At 51.2% G+C, this 17137-nt stretch overlaps 1 protein-coding gene across 6 annotated transcripts in view; it reads left to right on the top strand.

Annotated features, from left to right (window-relative positions):
- Window positions 1-17137, top strand: part of SUOX (sulfite oxidase) — a 194797-nt gene that overhangs the window by 100528 nt on the left and 77132 nt on the right. Inside the window, exon 3 of one of the 6 annotated variants that reach the window (XM_069653777.1) lies at window positions 3229-3363. The exons of the other annotated variants lie outside the window; for them this stretch is intronic. The gene's annotated coding sequence lies outside the window, so the exon portion shown is untranslated. The remainder of the gene's footprint in view (window positions 1-3228; window positions 3364-17137) is intronic. 6 annotated transcript variants of the gene reach the window in all.

The raw sequence follows: 17137 nt of genomic DNA, 5'->3' as shown, positions 1-17137 counted from the left end.
TACCCCCTCTCGTGAGAAGCAGCCCAATTGCTGGGGGCTCTTATTGATTCGCTGGCTCTCCCTTTCACATTCACCAATACACGGAGAGGGGAGAAATACAGTTGAGGGATGGACCCCAGAGGAGGTGCAGGTGGGGGAGGACAGAAGGAGTCCCTGCCCCACCAGGCGCTGGGCCAGCGAGACAGGCCTCTCCAATTCTGCATTCGCCCATTGGATGTCCAAACATAATGCATTCTGCGTGATATCAAGCAAACGGACCCATATGAAAATGCACTTTGTGTTGCCATGCAATGCACAGCACAAGTGCTGAAAACCATGAAGGGTGTGTTGAGCGTCCCTGCTGCCTTTAAGTGCAGCAGGTTGGATGATATAGACAAAGAAAATACAGAGGCTTTGCCCAAAAGGTACAAGGTACTGGCACAGCACTGAAAACAGTGCTCTCTCCCTCCTCCTCTCTCCACCACCTGCAGTGCCCATAATGTCTCGTTCAGGGCCCACCCCGCAGAACAAAAGGAGAGACAAATATGCATCTACCTTGCTTTCAGCACACTAGCCGCGGAACACTATCTGGCTAAGTGGGCTTCAACTGTTAATTGATGGAGCAGGGATTGATTTGGAAAGACTGGGAAATTACTTTTTTAAGTTGATTCTTTTTTTATTAGCACTGCCTATTGTAATATGCAAGTCTTTAAGTAATTGAAGTTGTGATGGAACGTTTTTGAGTGAAAACTCGCACACAGCCCCATTTCCCTACCAAATTTCTTATTAGGCAAAGAAAGCAAGCAATTATGAAACTCCCCTTCTAAAGCTTAGTTACATTTATGATCTATTTATAAGCACTATGTGTGTCCTTCACTGAAGTCCTACTAAAACGAGCATTGGCAGAGCCAACAGTTTTGTCTTGTTATTCACTGGCTTTAAATGCCTAGTTACTCGCACCATTCTGCACCTGCAACCATCAATAGCCAGTTGATACCACTACGGCAGTGCCTGGCAAGTGCCTCTCCCATGCCTACACAAAATCCAAAACTGTGGCATTGCCAATGCTTGTTTTGAAAAAGTGGCAGCACTTGTATTAGTGTGTTGACAAGGAATGCTTCCTGTCTTCTCTAGTCAATACTATGGTAGAAGGAATGTATACAATTATCCAGTATTATTTGTGAAATGGCAGCTAGTTAAACATTACAAATACATTGCATAATCTTTCTTGAAACTGTATTATCAATGATGCAAACATATTCTAATGCAAATCGTTAGATGGTCTCTAATTATTACTCTTATTCATGCCTACATAGACTATTAGAAAATCTGTCTAAAATGTATGAATAGCACTGTCTCTTACACAAAGTCACAGTTATTTTTAGCGTAAAGTTGGGCCACTGTTAATACTGTGAATATTGTTTTTGAAATCAATTTAAACAACGCAATTACATACATTCTTGAAGCCCATTCTCAAGTGATTATGCCTTCAAACAACACAATTATGTAAACAACACAATTATACTGTAAGGTACTCATGGTGACAACAGTAAAGACCAACACAAGTGATCGCATTTCAAGGGTGTTTATTGAACTTTATAATGGGTGAAATAAACACCTAACCGAATGCTAAATCTAAAATGGGTGCAAGCTATGACCATCAAATAATAAGGCAGTCCTAGTGGCGTCTTGTCAAATAAAAGGGCCTATACTAAAAAACGTATTGCCAATCCTTACTAGTAAGTCACAAAAAGAATGTGGGATAATGTTCACCAGAAAAGAAAGAAGTGTTCACAAAATGAGTCCGGGTGGTATGGCTGGGTCTCCCTTCCCCACGTTTTAAGCATGGGACAAGGTGGGACTTCTGAGCACAGCACACTCCTGGGCCTCGTCAGTGTGAGATTCACACTTCCAATTCACCAGTATCAAAAACCTTCAGAGGCTAAGTCTTTCCTGCAAAAGTCTCTTTTCTCAGAAGGCCTGCTGATTCATGATGACAATCAAACAGCGATTCTTTCGGTAATCTTGCCCTCTGGGCGATTGCTCTTTGCCCCTAGGATCTCCCCCCACCTGGCTCGGATCCTCTTTACAACTCGGGACTCCCTCTGTTGGGTTCACTACGGTCTTTCAAGTGTAACTTGCAATTTTCTAGAGTTTCAACTTCCTTTTTGAACAAATTTTCACTGTGGACAACCCTCGACCAGTTCACTCTTGTCAGATGCACATTTCAATTTGCTATATCACAGTACGGGATTCACTTTCGTTAGCTCTCCCCTTGGCATCCCTCCGTCGGGTTCATATAGCTGCTCTGACACACATGAAAACAAACTTCTCTCTGTGATCTTGCACCTTGGGCGATTGCTTCTTTGTCCCTAGGATCTCCCTCCCCCAGGCTCGGATCCTACTTGCACAAATGGGCCTCCCTCCATTGGGTTCACTACAGCCTTTCTTTAACACTGTTCATGTATTGGTCATCTTCATCAGAAAGCAGGGGTTTCCTTCTCCCAGCTTTCTTTTGGCATCCCTCTGACTGGTTCACACTTGCTTTAGTTCACAGTTCACAAACTTATTGGAAAGCGGGGTTCCCTTCCCCAAGCTTTCTCCTGGCAATGGGTGAGTGTCTTTCGATTGTACAAAGGATTTGACGTGACTAGGGGTGTAACGGTATAACGGTATAGATACCGTAAACAACTTAATTGAACCATAATAACAGTCACGTTGTTTAGACCGTTTTAGGCCTTGCGGCTATTAAGTGTGCTTTTCAATCTGATTTGGAAAGGCTGCAGTAAGCAAATGCTGCGCAGTCTTGGCCTTGCACTGTGGGATGTGGTGTCTGCCAAGGGGCCTTGTTTGGCAGACAAGAGCATAGGGAAAGTGAGGCCACATTAGTAGACGCAGCTTTGCTGCTGTGACTGCACTTTCTCTGTGATCAGTAGAGTCTGGTCAAAGATCAGCAGCCGACTTTGACCAAATTGTGTTGAAATCTGCCCAGTGCCTGAACCTTTGAGTTCCCCATGCAAAGCTGGTAACGATGAGCTGACTGACTGGCTCTGTAAGCATACCGGAGACTCCAGTTCATAGACAGTGCCAGACCTGAATTTCATGGGCAAACTAGAACAAAGATATTTTGTTTCAGATCATTTATTTAAAAGCCAGCCTACAGCTTTTAAACGTTTTCACAAAGTCATGCTGCTACGCTACAGGTCAGATCTTCTATGGTGATTGTCCCCTTTTTCAATTTGCATTTAGCAAGACCACAGGGACATCACGCGGCTGAGCTGAGGGCCTGGAAAACAGTGGAGCCAGGAGCACGTTGCTTAGCAACCACGCGGCCAGCAGGAGCAGACGTATCGATTCAGCCCGGCAGCATGTGCCATTACTTCAGTAAGTTAAGGTCCTACTGCACGGAGCAAACGCACTTTGGAATAGCTCTTGCTTGGGCTGTGCAAATTGTAAAAAAAGACGACTAGTGAAGTGATGCATCTCGAGTTACTCTCCCCAAGGTTCAGATTCAAGGAACTTAAGTTTCTCATGGTCATGGATCAGATAGCCATCCAGTTCTTTAGCTTACAATTCTGGGATTTGTAGTTTCCCCACCAATTTGAAAGATGGGGAACTACACATCCCAGAATTCAAAGGGTGAATGAACTGGATGCCATTTTGATGCATGTCCACAAGAAACCTCAGTTCTGTAGACTCTGTGAACACAGGGCCTATCAGTGCTTTTTGCTAGCAAATAAACTGCCCACCCCACTGTACTCCGTGTAGATTTGCACATTGAGTTGTTGCTTTGCTTGATCCTTCACCTGCCTTCTGCATATGGTACTGGACTTAAGTAGGCCGGACAGATTCTACTTTCAATTTGAAGTATCCAGAGCAATGGGGGTGAGAGATTTCTCAGGTCTATTCTCAATTTGTGACACCACCCATAAAAGCATTCCTCCGTCTCAACTCACATCACAAAGGCCCTACTGCGCTCCGACCTGGGGAAAACGGTAATGATGGGGCTGTGGTGAGGTGGTGGTCTATGCCATATCTGTGCCGATTATATATTTTAACTTTGTCATTTTCAAATGTTTTTCGTGCCACTATCTTTTAAGAAGGTAAATGAACATGTATTGCAAGAATCAAGAAAGAAATAAACAGCGCCCACTGAACGCTGTCCCTTTTAGGATTACATGGTCCGTGGTGAGTCCAACATCAGACCATCATAATACACCAGGCAAATGGTAAACCAGCTATAGTGATTTGATCAACATGTAACTTTTTTGGTGAGTCTGTGTTGGCAAAGACATTTTGACTAATGAAAAACAATGACATGGGCTTTCAGACCCCACATGAGTGCCTTTTCTCCCTTTAATGTGATAAAGCGTTATCAAAACAAACTTTTATGACTGATCGCAGCGAGGGGTCATGATGCCCATTCCATGTAGTTCCAAAATAATGCGGGTCAAGGCCGATTTTCAAAGCGATGACCTGTGACTGAGCAGCAAGCTCATTGCTCAAAATCTACATTTGAACACTTCACTAGACGCTCTTTCATTCATTCATTCGAGTGAGCGCCATGAAAGACCCTTTCTGCAGCCGCCTTAGATTCCTTGAGGACCAGCTAAAGGATCAGCTAAATTTGTGTAGAGACAAGTTTCAAAATGCTACCTTGCTACAGCTAGAAAATCGTGGCTGCATATGTGTAAGTTAACAAAAAAGCATTGACTTAATGGTATAGTTAAAGAGCTTCAAATGCAAAAAGGTAATGTAAAAAAGTTTTTTTTTGTACAAGTAGTTTCAGTTGGAACAGCTTTAAATGCCATTGAGTAAACCAAATGTGTCTGACACAAAATCAATATGTTAGCAATAGGGAGAAAAAATACAGTGCCAAGCAGGAAAAGGATTTACTTTGGGGTTTACATATTTATAATGGATAATGTTTTCTAAAATATGACAATGAGGGAATTCCCTGGCTCTATCATTGAATTTACATATAATAAGCCACACTGCGAAATTCACTAATCTCTGTGGGTATTTCCTACTGCCATACCAAAGGGTGTAACATGTCTGTGATTACTGAACACCTTTTGGCTCGCAAGTAAACTAAAGGCTGTATCGTAAGGAGAGAGAGTGTGTCTACGTGTGTGTGTGTGTATATGCACACGAGCACATACTACCATCAGCCTACCTTTCTCTGTGGCATGCAGATTATCAAGATGTTCATCTTCACCAGTAGCCAGTGGAGAAGCTAAAAGCCTAAATGGCCACTTAAGAAAAGCTATTAAGTTTGCTTTGTCAGTCGCAGCAGGTCTCCTCCCCTCCCTCTCCAAACGCGTGTTTGGGTTGTGTTTGGTGGAAGCAAGGGGTGGCATTTCATTGGAAGTTGAAAAACCCTATTCTGGCCTTCGGTGGCGGTTTTTGTTTGTGATGATGAATCTGACAATTTATGACCTTTTTATGAAAATATTTCTTAAGATTAGTTATCTCCATCTGCTATACCCCAATAACCATGATATACCGCCATTTGGCAAGAAGGTTACCGTACCGCCATAAAACCAATACTGTGACACCCCTAGACGTGACCCTTGTAGGACCACTCTGACGCATCACCCCTCCCCTTTCCTGGGGTCTTCTGGTCTTTGCAGTTTCAACACAAACTAAAGGGGCCAGTGAAAGTCCTATGAGCACTCCTACGGCGCCTGACCACTCTGCATCTGGCACTTGTCTGGGCTAACTTAATAGTTCAAAACAAAACACACAGTTCTTTCCACATTCCTTGCGTTCAAAATGTTGCCACTTGGAAACATGGGCTCAACACAGCTCGGTTCGTTCGCTATCGGCTTCCTTTGACTCAGCGGCTGTGTTGAACCCGTTGACTTCTTTAATCTCTGGAGTCCAGGATAGTGCCACGGTAGCCAGCTTGCCTTCCCACCTGCGCTATCAATGCGGGAGGCACCCGTGCACCGCTGACATCTACTGCTCCGCATGCCAGCCATGACTCCCAGTCTTAAGAATTCCCTTTCTGAGGTCTCATGGGTGTGAGTTGAAAAGGGCAAAGGCAGTTTCCCCTTCGTCCTTCCTGCTCTCGCCACCTTTCTTCTCCTTTTAAACTTCCGGTTTGTTGGTGTTGCTGTCTCCTTGTGTGTTCGGCATTGCTCGAAGTGTGCTGTAGTGCTCTGCCTTTTATCCCTGTGGGGAAGGTAAATGTCCATCCGGTGTGCATGGTTATTGTCAATTGCCGGACTCTGCCTGACCCAGGATATGTCCGGTAAACGGCTCTGGTGTCAGTCAGTTGTCTATTATCGTGTAAGAAAGTGTTTTTGTGGGAAAGGGGGAGAGGGGTTAGAGGTTCTAAATATCCTACAGGGTAGGAAAGGGGAAATGTGTCATAAGGAAGGGGATACTGCGTCTCAACCCTCGGTGTCCCACTTCCACTCCCAAAGACCCCTCCCCCAGGTGATCCTCCCCCACTGGTCCACCCCCAGGAACTGGATCCAATCGTGATGGCCATGTCCTGGCCACCTGGACGACAGATCCCGGGGACGCGTGAGTAAGACACCTTCGGGTTTCTCACAATACCCATTCATGAAACTCAATCTCACGTGGCCCCTCAGCGTAAGATTAGCTTCACAAATATGTATAATTATGCGGTTTATAGTCTTATTTGAAGGCATGACCATGTGAGATTGTGTTTCAAGAATATATAATGTTGTGCTGTTTATTGGAGGAACTACGTGAGTGAATATCTGCCTACTCTGCAACCAAGATTTGAACATATTATTTGCTGTGACATAACGCTCCTGTGTACTGCTGGTGACCTTGCACATGACGCATTTGAATATTTCATGCCTGTAACTTTGATGGCTTTTTATACAATTTCTCCCAAGAATTCAGTTGTAAAATGCACTCATTTCAACCCCGTTCTTAGGAGTGCGCGGAATGTTGGGGGGAGAACCAACCCAAATCCCCAGAGTGCGTATGGGCTTGATCGCACCAGTTCGGATAAAGGTTTTATGCCACACCACTTTTTAAATTTGCCAGCTGCCACTGCTGGAGAGGGACAGATACACTGTAAATAGAAATTGAACCGAGGAATGCAGCAGGCATCGCCCCTCCATTTGACATATACACACTGAAGAAGGGACATGAACGTTCAGTGGAGACATATATTGAGGATGGTTGTTTCTCCAGCATGGGGTCTGGCATGGATTCACATGCTCATGAATATCCCCCGTCGTCAGGCTGGGAATCCTCGGTAAAGAAAAAATCAGTATCAGTTTCGTTTCTGATCTGTCTTTCGTAGTAGTAACCAATCACTGATCTCTGCTTCATACTGACCACAGCCAATGACTGCCCTCTACCTAAGCCCCGCCTCTGGCAGCCATCTTCAGATTTTTACCGCACGTTCAAGTGTTGGGATCCTCGTGCTATTGCTCTCGAACGTTAGTGCTATTTTTCACGTTTTTTCTCAGAAAAATTTCTCTTTTTTCGGTCAAAAGAGCCTCAAGCTCCACCGTTTCTTCATCCGATCAACGGGGACCCGTGTCGGATTCGTCTACGCCCCTCAAGGGTGAAGATTTCGTCGAGCCACGCTTTTGGAGGACTCCAGAAGTTTCTCAGGCCCATCTCGAACATGGCCCAGGAGAAGGGAAGCTCGACGCCCGGAAAGCTGTTCAGGGTCTGCCCTGGATGCCAGCTTCAGAATGTCTTTAAGGAGGACGAACACTCCCTTTGCCTTTACTGCCTACATGAGGACAAGACGCACGTGGAGAAGGACTGTGCGTTTTGCGGCAATATGTCGGAGCGGTCCATGAAGGACCGCCATCAACGTCTCGCCAACTGGCTGGAAGGAAAGAGCCCGTCAGGCGAGAAGAAGAAGTCCGAGCGGTCTTCTAAGACCTTTGAGGGTGCCCCGGCGATGGGGGTCCAACAGAAGGCCAAGCACTGCGAGTCCGCTGGCACCGGGAGCGCCGAACGGTCGGGCTCTACGGGCGCCAGGCAGGGCGCATCCTCCCCGGCGCCATCAACCACGAGCCCCCAACGCTCTGGCTCGGGTAAGAGGAAGGCCGAGCACCCGGCGAAGCTCCTGGAGAGACCCTGGTCATGCCCTAAGGCCCCATCGGAGGGGGAGCGAGGTGGTGACCCTCCCCCCCCAAGTAGAAGGGGGTGAGCGCACCTAAGGTGTTGAAAGCCTTGATCCATCCGGCCAAGGCCTCTATCGAGACAGTCGCGGCAGCCCTGGCTCAGCCTGTGGAGGCTACACCAGTGGTGGCGACCCCGGGGCCCAGAATCTCCCTGCCACCGCTGAGGGAGTCCTCTTTCATGCCCATCGACAGGACCCCCGTGAAACCTCCGACGGACAAGAAAAAAGGGGGGCAGGAGGTCGTCGTGGACTCGGCCTCAACCTCTGAGGAGGAGCTGATCGAAGTCTTAGGCCATGGCTCTGGCGTGGAAGAAGGCCATCCTGTCGGGAGGGACCCCGACGTGGAAGACGACGAGGGCGTCGAGGATGCCGACGGGGCTCCTGATCGCCCGTCGGATCTCCCTCAACCAGTGCCGCAAGACAACTCAGCGGCCATTTTGTTGGCTATACAGTCCTTATGCTCGGAGATAAGGACGAGACTGCTGTTACTACCAACGGAGGAGCCGCTCCCGACGGGGGACCCGGAGCCAGGCCCTTCTGGGAGCCCTCCCCCTAAGAGAAGAAGGATTCATCCTCCACCTCCTTTTCAGCCATCGCGCCCTGTTCAGCCCTCCTCCCCGTCCACGACACTTGGGGATGATACGGGGACTGACACGGCCGCGACGGGTACAGACGACAAGGTTTACGACGAGGATCTCCCGTCGTCACCTCCCACCTGGGCTTCCCCGCCCGACGAGAATGGATCGTTCACTCCATGATCGCCAGGGCATCCGAGCTTTTTCAGCTCTGCCCGGAAGAGAAGAAGGAAGGTTTCCTTTATCAACGGCGCGAGACCAAGAGGAATCGGTCCTCGCTGTACCTCTACTAGACGATATTTGGGATGAGGGCCTCGCCCTCCTCAAGAACCCATCCACGACGCCGGCTAAAAGGGATCGGTACGAGAAGAAGTACCGGGTCCCGGACGTGGCCCCCTTGTGCCTTCGGGCACAGCCGACCCCGGACTCGGTCGTCTCCGCGGCGGCCAGGAAGAAAGCGGGGGGGGGGGGGGCGCGCGGCCTCTACGTCAACCTCCCCGCCGGACGGGCGAGGGATAGAAATTAGACACGATGGGACGCAGAGTCATCTAGTCGGCAGCAACGACGATTAAGGCGGCCAACGCCTTGGCTATCATAGCCCGCTACGACAGGGAGTTGTGGTACAAACTGGCCCCCCTGCTGGACTTCCTACCAGACGACAAGAGGGCGGAAGCCCTAGAGATCTTGCAGGAAGGAGAGGTGGCGTCGGACCACGCCATTACGATTGCGACGGACATCGCTGACACTGGATTTCGCCAGTTGGGCAACGGCGTGTGCCTTAGATGGCGTGGATGGCTCAAGGCTGACTTCCGTCAGGACGTGCAGACCAGAGTCTTGGACATGCCGTTCGACGGAAACAACCTGTTTGGGTAAAACAGTGGACAATTCCCTTCAAGCCATCAAGGCGGAGATGGCCCGGGCTCTTGGGGTTCTCCAGCAACGGCGGCCGCCCTTTCGGAGCGGCGGAGGCAAACAGGGTGCCTCCAAAGGTTCCAGCGGCGGATTTTCCACCTACCGTCAAGCGGCCCATTCGTCGTCACAGGAAGCTTACAGGGGACGAGGCAAGTCAGGCGGACCCCGCCGTCGTCGCCAAGGAGGACAAGGCGGCAAAGCCTCGTCGAAGCAGGACTGAACCGGCCGTGGGGTCGGGCCCCCACCGAAGCACCCCGGTGGGAGGCCGGCTGGCGAGCTTCGTCAGCCTGTGGGAGTCCATCTCCACCGACCGTTGGGTGCTGGACGCCCTAGCTCAGGGTCACGCGCTCGAGTTTCTAAAGAGGTGCCCGCGTGTCCCCCCTGTGGCCAGGAAAGAACATCACGTCCCTCAACTTCTCTTCTCTTGGAGGTAAAGGCGATGCTCAAGAAGGGCGCCATCAAGCTCGTCCCAAAGAGCTTCGGGGCTCTGGAGTTTACTCAAGATACTTCCTCGTGAAGAAGAAGACGGGAGGATGGCGTCCCATCCTGGACCTCCGACGACTGAACAAATTCATCAAGGCACAGAAGTTCCGGATGGTCACCCTCCAACACGTCCTTGGTCAACTGGAGGAGGGCGATTTCCTGTCGTCGTTGGATTTGGAGGATGCCTACTTCCATATTCCCATCCTAAAGGGACACCGAAAGTTTCTCAGGTTCGTGGTCCAAGGGCGTCACTACCAGTTCAGAGCCCTTCCCTTCGGATTGAGGTCGGCACCCAGGGTGTTCACCAAGCGCCTCGCACCGGTGGCGGCGCAGCTGCGCCGAGAGGGGATCCACGTCTACCCCTGCCTGGACGACTGGCTCATCCGAGCAAAGACGAAGGAGCTTGCCGTGGAGCACACGGCAAGGACCGTCCAACTACTCACGGACCTGGGATTCTCCATAAACTACGCCAAGTCCCACCTGGTGCCCGCGCAAGACGCTCTTTTTCTGGGCGCGAAGCTCGACATAGTGTCGCTTCTGGCCTCTCCGTCGGAGGAAAGGACGAGGGCCATCTTGGGCAAGGTGCAGCAGATGCTGGTTGCGGACGCGGCCAGGGTGAGGTCCATGAAGTCCCTCCTCGGAATGATGTCTTCTTGCATTTATCTCATCCGCCTGTGCAGTCTCCGGATGCGCCCGTTGCAGGAGTTCCTGGACGCGCGCTGGATCCAGACGACGGGCAGCTTCGAGGAGAGGATCACACTCGACGAGAGTTTCCGACGAGCGATCCGGTGGTGGGGCACCCGCGCGCATCTGACGGCGGGCATGGACTTCCAGACCCCCGGCCACCAGGAGACAGTGACCACGGATGCCTCCCTGGAAGGGTGGGGGGCGCACACAGAAAATCTGCACGCGAGAGGCCTTTGGCTTCCGACGGAGAAGTCCCTCCATATCAACGTCCTGGAGCTCCGTGCAGTGTTTTGGGCCCTCAAGTCCTTTCTTCCGTCCCTCAAGGGCAGGTGGTGAGGATCTTCACCGACAACACCACCACCATGTTCTACATCAGGAAGCAGGGCGGTACCAGATCCCCAGCCCTGTCCAAGGAGGCACAGGATCTGTGGCATTGGGCCGTCGCCCAAGGGATGTTTCTGGTGCCGTTTCATCTGGCAGGGATAAAAAACACCATCGCCGACTCGCTCAGCAGAGAGCTGCGCTCGTGCCACAAGTGGGAACTACGACAGGATCTAGTGGACCGCCTCTTCTGACGGTGGGGCACACCCCAGATCGATCTGTTTGCGACGGCGACAAACTCCAAGTGCCGGAGGTTCGCCAGCAGGTTTCCCCAGCCGAGGAGCATGGGCGATGCTTTCTCGTTCCCCTGGGAGGGCCTGTTTCTATACGCGTTCCCTCCATTGCCATTGCTGATCCGGCTCATCAACCAGCTCAAGAGGTCACGGTGCAGGATGATCCTCGTCGCACCTGCGTGGCCGAGGCAGATATGGTTCCCGGACCTTCTGGACTTGTCAGCGTCCCTGTCAATCAAGCTGCCAGTGGACGCGGATCTTCTCTACAGGGAAGGAGGCGCCATCCTCCATCACGACCCGAAGTCGCTGAACTTGCAGGCCTGGCTCCTGCAGCGTTTGAATTTGGAGGATACGACATACCGGCCGACTGCAGAGAGGTTCTTGCAAAGGCCAGGGCGTCCTCGACTATTAAATGCTACGGACACAAATGGAAGAGGTTCTCTGTCTGGTGCCATGCACAGAAGATTAACCCTCTACAGATTACGGCTCCCCAGGTACTGCCGTACCTTCTGACGCTGGCCAAGGCTGGACTGGCGCATGCGTCCATCAAGATTCATCTTGCTGCGATCTCCCGATACACCAGAACCACGGGGCGGACGTCTTTGTGGTCTCATCGTCTGGTGAAAGAATTCATGAAGGGACTGTTCAGATCGTTCCCGCCGGTGAAGGCTCCGGCCCCGGCGTGGGAGCTCAACGTGGTGCTGACCAAGCTCATGGGACCTCCGTTCGAGCCTCTGCACTCGGCTCCGTTGAAGTTCTTGTCGTGGAAAACAGCGTTTCTTGTGGCCATCACCTCCGCACGAAGAGTGGGAGAGATCCAGGCCCTTTCCTGCAAACCCCCGTACTTGACTTTTCACGACACGAGGGTAGTGCTCAGGACTCACCCCTCCTTCATGCCCAAGGTGCCGTCGGACTTCCACCTCAACGAACCCTTGGTGTTGCCTGTTTTCTTCCCGTCGCCTTCGTCGCCGGCCGAAAGGACTTTGCACTCACTGGATGTGGCTAGAGCGCTGAAGTTCTACGTGGACCGCACAAAGTGTTTTCGGAAGACGTCACAACTTTTTGTGAACTTTGGACCTGTCAATCAGGGGAAGGCTCTCTCAAAGGCCTCCATTTCCAGATGGCTCTCCGGCTGTATCATGTACTGTCATCGGTTGGCAAACTGACCGCTGCCTGGCCGTCCGAGAGCCCATTCCACCAGAACGATCGCAGCTACCACAGCGTTCCTATCTGGTGTGCCCTTGCTGGACATCTGCAGGGCTGCTACGTGGAGGTCAACGCACACCTTCACGAAATTCTACTGCGTCGATCGGGATTCCAGGGTCGGCAAAGCAGTGCTGCGCAATCTGTTCGCCTAAGGTGAGCCTGGTGAGGAGGTAAGAATTGCTTAATGTTGAGTTTGATGTAATGCTTAATGTTGAGCCTTTGCCACCTCCCGTGGTTGTGCATGTGTGTACTGCTATGTATTCTTTATTCATGAGCATGTGATTCCATGCCAGACCCCATGCTGGAGAAGGAACAAGTTACTTACCTGTAACTGTTGTTCTCCAGCATGGGTCTGGCATGGATTCACATGCGAACCCTCCCGCCTACCCCTCTGCGGCTCTTCACTTGGTCATACTGCCACTTCACGTGCTACCAAATCTGAAGATGGCTGCCAGAGGCGGGGCTTAGGTAGAGGGCAGTCATTGGCTGTGGTTAGTATGACGCAGAGATCAGTGATTGGTTACTACTACGAAAGACAGATCAGAAACGAAACCGATACTGATTTTTTCTTTACCGAGGATTCCCAGCCTGACGAAGGGGAATATTCATGAGCATGTGAATCCATGCCAGACCCATGCTGGAGAACAACAGTTACAGGTAAGTAACTTGTTCCATACACTGATGAGAGACGCATATTCCAAGAAACATCTTGTATACATACGGTGGAAATGTACACTGGGACTGAGTGTACCCAGGGATCCAGCACCCCACTACCTTCCCTAGCTGTCAGCGCAATAATGTCAAGGTCGTTCCTTGTTCTACTTTACAGTCTTCCAGTTATAGCACCCAGCAAGCTTCTTGCTCTATTCCTCAGGCTCAGGTTACAGCCCCCAGCTTGCTTCTTGCTGTATTCCTCGGTCTCTAGGTCATAGCACCCTGCTTGCTGCAGCTCATAACCCAACCTACACACTCCCACGGCTGCAAGCTAGACTGGCTTGTTGACCACAACAGCAACATCGCCATTCTATCCAACCTTCCTTGCTCCTGGTCTGACCACCATCTTCTTCTCCATACCTACTCTGGCTACCCCTACTAAGCCTACAGTCGGCTTGGCCTCCATCGTGACCCACTGCTCACGCAACTTAACCAGTGATTGCATGATCCCTCTCCTGTCCCTGCCCATCCCTCCTACATAAGTTACATCCTCCCTAGTGGACCATTACAACTCCTTACTACTGTCATCCATCGACAAATTAGACCCCCTGAAAGCTATAAAAACAAAAAACACGGCACACCTCAACTCGTGGTTCATGCCCAGCCTCCGATCAACCAGAGCTACTAAAAGAGCAGCTGAAGCTGCCTGGCGCAAAGACCCTACCACTACCAACAAAACTCTGCTCTTCAACGCCTCCCTGCAATACAAACAATCCATACTAGCCGCTAAAGTGACCATCTACAACAAACGAATGTCTAAAGCTTGCCTCCAACTCCCGCAAACACTTTTGCATTTTCAGGGAACTAGAGTCCGTCATGGCCTCCCTCACTCTGCGTCACCAAAGACAACTCCTGGTGCAACAGCATCCAAGACGCCCTCCCTGGCAAAATTGCGCAACTTCAAAGCAACATTAAAAACGGACACCCTTACCAGGCCCAAAACCCTTCTCTCCTGCCTCCACCCCGATCTCCCCATTTCACTTCCAACCCATCAGCACTAACACCCTCACACACATCAAGGGCCTCAAACCATCACGCTGCAACAGCGATGCCTGCCCTCCAGCACTAGTTAAGGAATGTGCTCAACCACTCCTCCCCCTAATCCCCCTCATCAACACCATCATCAACACATCCTTCGCCTCCTGCACTGTCCCTGCCTCGCTCAAAGAAACATGGATTGCCCCGTTGCTAAACCAACCTACCCCTGACTCAACCATTCTCACCAACTATCACCCATCGCAACAATCCTCTTCCTCCTGAAAATCATGGACAGTCAAGTTCCTGACAATCTGGTTTCCACCCAAAACATGAGACCAAAACAACACTACTGGACTTACAGGTTAAACTCGATGCTGCCAACGATCAGGGCTCCCTTTCACTCCTACTGCTCAATCTCTCAGCAGCCTTTGACCTGGTCGATCCTATGTCAAGTTCTTTCCTCCTCAGCCCACTTCTCCCCAGAAGCCTTCAGCTGGATCTCTTCCTTCCTTGCTGACAGAACTTAGTCTTCACTGGGGAGGCTGCTGCCACCCCCACACCTACCTCTTGTGGTGTACATTTCCCACACCAATTACACCGACGCAACCCAAATCCTCATCCCTCTAACTGGCCACCAACACACCGACTCCTTCGTATAAACGCTATCTACAAAACCATTCCGACCTGGATGGCCGCCAACAGCCTCTGCTTTAATGACGATAAAACAGAACGTCTCGTCATTGGCCCCAAAGCCCGCCTAGCCAAACTCCACGAGTCCTACAAAACCTTCACCATCGACGGCCACCTGATTCCGGTAGCCTCATCCATCAAGACCCTAGGTGTATACCTGGACTCCTCCCTTTCCATGACCTAATAGGTCAAGCATTTTGCGTCTACCTCAGGCTACGCCACCAAACTCATCATTGCCAGCAAACCCTTCCTCACCACCCAGAATCGGTTTGAAATAACCTGTGCCCTAATAGGATCCAAACTTGACTATTGCAGCTGGCTACTTTGCGGCACATTAGAAAGAAACCTTTACAAACGAATGCCCTCTGGGTGGCACTGGACCTGGGCAGACATGATCACATCTTGAGGCCAGAAAGGCTGCTCACTGGCTCCCGGTAAAGGACAGAATTAAGTTCAAGACACACTCCATTACATACAGTTGCATCTCCAACGATGGCTACAAAAATCACTAAACACTCCTCAACTTGACCAGGAAGATCAGCCTACAAACACTGTCTCGTCACCCCAAGATCCAACAGGAAAAGAGTCGATGGGGATAGTTTCCTTGCCTGGGCGCCTGCCCTCTGGAATGATCTCCCCTTCCACCTGCGAGATGAACCATCATACAATACCTTCAGGAAACGCCTCAAAGCCCACCTTTTCAACTAACTTTTCTCCCGTCTTGTCTCCCACCCTCATTTCATCCTGTGTAACTAGTGCCTAGATGCCTCTGGGCGCTCTTATAAATGTATAAAATGGGTGGCCACCAGGAGGCATGCGTATGAACGCAGACTGAAAATCTTACTCCGGACCGCGCCCCCGCTCAAACCCTCCCCCTCCCCCTGACGGTGCCACTGGAGCCTGGGAGGTCCCGGAATCCTTGGATTCCACTCTGATCCAAGAGCGGTGAAAAACAGCGGTGAAAAACAGGACCAGTGAGGCCGAGTTAACCGTGGTGAGGCCGGCAGGAAAACGAAAGTGATCCCGCCGGCAAGGAGACAGCGCAACTGGCCTAGACCCCATGGAGGGCGACAAGGGAAGCGGAGAAGTGAGACGGCAACGGAAAACGAACCTGGGCCTCCGGAATGACACTCCCCTTCCACCCCGCCCCCAGAGCCACCCACTGGGGAGGAAGACGGTGCACAAAGGGATACTGAAGGAGGGGGTAAAAAAGAGCCCAGTGAGGGAGCAAGTTGGAAGCCACCTGTCCCCCCCCCCCATTGGAAAGAGGAACCCACTCCCACCCAGCGGCGCATCGGCTGACCACGAGGGTCAGTTGCCAGGTGTGGGCCCCCCGGTAGGAGTCTGGGGTGTGTGCCCGCCTGAGGGACATTAGGAAAGGAACAGAAAAAAAAGAAAAGGATGAGAAGAAAATATATAAAAATGTCCAAGACCCCACAAGGGGCGGGAAACATGGAAGAGCAAACACTGAAGCCAGTGAAGTCTCAGGTCAAGCAAGGTCTGGCAAGGGACCCACCAGAGTGCTGGTGCCTCAATAGATGTGACGCAGCCACTCGGGAGGAGAGAGTGCCCACCCCACGGCCCCCCGGCTACCTCAGATCCTTGGACGCTGGGCACGTAAACAGCTGCAAAGACTGGTAACTAGGTGAGGGCCCTGGAGTAGAACCCGGGGCGTGTGCCTGCTTAGGTGAAGGCCCGGAGGAGGAAAGCAAGTGTGGCAACGGACACTAGAGGGAAGTAGTGACACCAGACACAGGCCCCAGGCAGGCCAAGAGAAGAACAAGCCGCCCTTGGTGTCCCTGGTGACGTGCCCCCAGGACCTAGGGATGTAAGGAGCTCTAAATCCACAGCCCACACCACAACACAAGGAGTAAGTCCGAAGGAGACTTGAAGAGACACGGAGGGTTGTCCGTAGGGAGCAAAGTGAAGGGGGGCCCAGAACACGGAGGAGAGCCCAGGTTGCGCTTCGGCCACCAGTAAGCCAGGCAAGGGAGACTCCAGGATCAAGAGTGAGGCCCCCAGTCGTCCATGACTGGACAGGGAAGTTGGGACAATTTGAATTTAAGAGGCCCCAAGTGGAGAGTAACACTTTGTTCCCCACCATGTCGGAGGCAGGGGATGACACCATGTCAAATGAGAGATGTAGCCTCCCTTCTGAAGGAGATCAG

Source organism: Ambystoma mexicanum, chromosome 3q (assembly GCF_040938575.1).
Source record: "Ambystoma mexicanum isolate Mex_15411 chromosome 3q, UKY_AmexF1_1, whole genome shotgun sequence".
Lineage (NCBI taxonomy): Eukaryota > Metazoa > Chordata > Amphibia > Caudata > Ambystomatidae > Ambystoma > Ambystoma mexicanum.
The sequence above is the reverse complement of the archived record's forward strand: the minus strand, read 5'-3'. Positions and strand labels throughout refer to the sequence as shown.